The sequence below is a fragment of the Rhinoraja longicauda genome, chromosome 30 (genome assembly GCF_053455715.1).
Source record: "Rhinoraja longicauda isolate Sanriku21f chromosome 30, sRhiLon1.1, whole genome shotgun sequence".
In the NCBI taxonomy this organism is placed as follows: domain Eukaryota; kingdom Metazoa; phylum Chordata; class Chondrichthyes; order Rajiformes; family Arhynchobatidae; genus Rhinoraja; species Rhinoraja longicauda.
In genome coordinates this window covers 24160465-24162606 of record NC_135982.1, presented here as the reverse complement: position 1 = coordinate 24162606, position 2142 = coordinate 24160465, and the positions used below count along the sequence as shown (strand labels likewise).

The following is a 2142-nucleotide window of genomic DNA, read 5'->3' as shown; positions in this document are numbered from 1 at the left end:
ATTTGAGGAAGGATATTCTTGCTATTGAGGGCGTGCAGCGTAGGTTCACTAGGTTAATTCCCGGAATGGCGGGACTGTCGTATGTTGAAAGGCTGGAGCAATTAGGCTTGTATACACTGGAATTTAGAAGGATGAGGGGGGATCTTATTGAAACATATAAGATAATTAGGGGATTGGACACATTAGAGGCAGGAAACATGTTCCCAATGTTGGGGGAGTCCAGAGCAAGAGGCCACAGTTTAAGAATAAGGGGTAGGCCATTTAGAACGGAGATGAGGAAGAACTTTTTCAGTCAGAGAGTGGTGAAGGTGTGGAATTCTCTGCCTCAGAAGGCAGTGGAGGCCAGTTCGTTGGATGCTTTCAAGAGAGAGCTGGATAGAGCTCTTAAGGATAGCGGAGTGAGGGGGTATGGGGAGAAGGCAGGAACAGGGTACTGATTGAGAGTGATCAGCCATGATCGCATTGAATGGCAGTGCTGGCTCGAAGGCTGAATGGCCTACTCCTGCACCTATTGTCTATTGTCTATTGTCTACTGTTTCCTTCCATGAAGCCAATGTTTTATCCATTCAGCTTCCTCTCCTTGGATCCCAAGCGATCTAACCTTCCAGTGGGGAGAGAGAATTAGCGAGGGAAAACATTGAAAGATAAAACAAGAGTTGGTAAGGAAGTGCAAATAGAGTGACAACCTTTACAGAGAGACAGAGAGAATTGCAGACTATAGCAGGACAGGTAAATAATTGCCGCAGAGTGGGAAAGGTTGGCAGAAATTCTGAGCAGAATGATGCAGAGAAACAAAGAAAATGAAAGAAATGCACAGGTAGCAGCAGAGAAAGAGTTAATAGTACAAACAAATTGTGGAGGACAGAGACCAAGGTGAAAGAGAGAGATGGAGAGACTATAAGAGAGAGACATTAATATATTAATACAAGGTTGCACTATAGAAAGCAGCCTGTGTGACGTGTATGACATTGGTGAAGATGTTGAAAAGGTCTAGCAGCACATTAAATGACAAAACTCAGACACAATATAAAATGCTTAATAAATATGAAACTTTATACATTAATAAGGAAAGAACATTATTGCTGTTTTAAGGGAAGCAGAGGAAGAGACATGACATTCCCAAATTGCAAAAACTCTTGCTTTTGGTGTTTAAAAGTTAACAGGTTTGATGAAGAGATTTTCATTCTGGGTGGAGCTCACATCAAATGGAATTTCAATGATTGGGTTGTCTTGGAACAATTCAGAACATTAAGTTTGTGAACAAAGATTCTGTTGTGGAAGCTTGAACAGTTGGACATGGTGCAAACTTCACCAGTGGCCGTTAAGCAGGAGCACCGACCGAGGTCTGTAAATCCACGTGTAGCAGAGATTAGGACTTGGAGCATCAGGCAAGGAGGCAATGATCCTCTGACTCCATCCAAGCCTCACAGTGTACAATCCATTGTTCTAATTAGATTCACAGTGGCGATGTTCCCCCAGATCACCTGAAGATCTCACAACCATTTCAAAGGCAGACAAGTTCACAACTGCCTAGGCACATTGTTCATTACCACCACTAGCTGCTCAGAACAGGAAAAGGGAGGTAAAGGGGAGAAGGGAAGTAGATCCACAGGAGGTAGAGATGGGGAGGGAGAGAGAAGAGTAAGGTAAGTGAGGCAAAAAGTGGGAGGGAAGTGGTCAAATAGAAGTGGAGAGTGGGAGTGTGGAGCAAGCGTATGAAGGGAAAGTGAGAGAAAAGGCGATGAGAGAGGAGGGGAGGAAAGACAAACATGGTGGAGAAGATAGAAGGAGACGTTAGGGGAGGAAAGGCCTTGGCAGTGTTTGTAGACCTGCTGCCAGCTGGGTGACTTTACATTTACAATGAACATGGTATATCTTTTGATTGTCAGGGATTGCTGGGTGAAGTCACCAGCCTGACAACCATTTTCCTCAACTCCCACAACACTGGCTCCACCTGCACAGTATCCTGATTGCTCATTGGCCCCTGCTCCCACTAATCACTCAGTCTGAAATGGGTCCATGAACATCAAAATCATTCTGAGTTTTTTTTAGCATATTGAGAGATACCCTGGGGAATGATGGGTGCCTCAGAAGGTCAGTGTCCTAGTTCCATCACAATTCACCCAACGGAATTCCAGGTCC

The 2142-nt window shown here is 44.4% G+C and overlaps 1 protein-coding gene across 1 annotated transcript in view; it reads right to left on the bottom strand.

Moving 5' to 3' along the window:
* Positions 1-917: 917 nt before the first annotated feature.
* LOC144608020 (pleckstrin homology domain-containing family G member 5-like) overlaps positions 918-2142 on the bottom strand; it is a 55802-nt gene continuing 54577 nt past the window's right edge. Inside the window, exon 21 of the mRNA XM_078425246.1 lies at positions 918-2142. This exon is cut by the window's right edge and continues 37 nt beyond it. The gene's annotated coding sequence lies outside the window, so the exon portion shown is untranslated.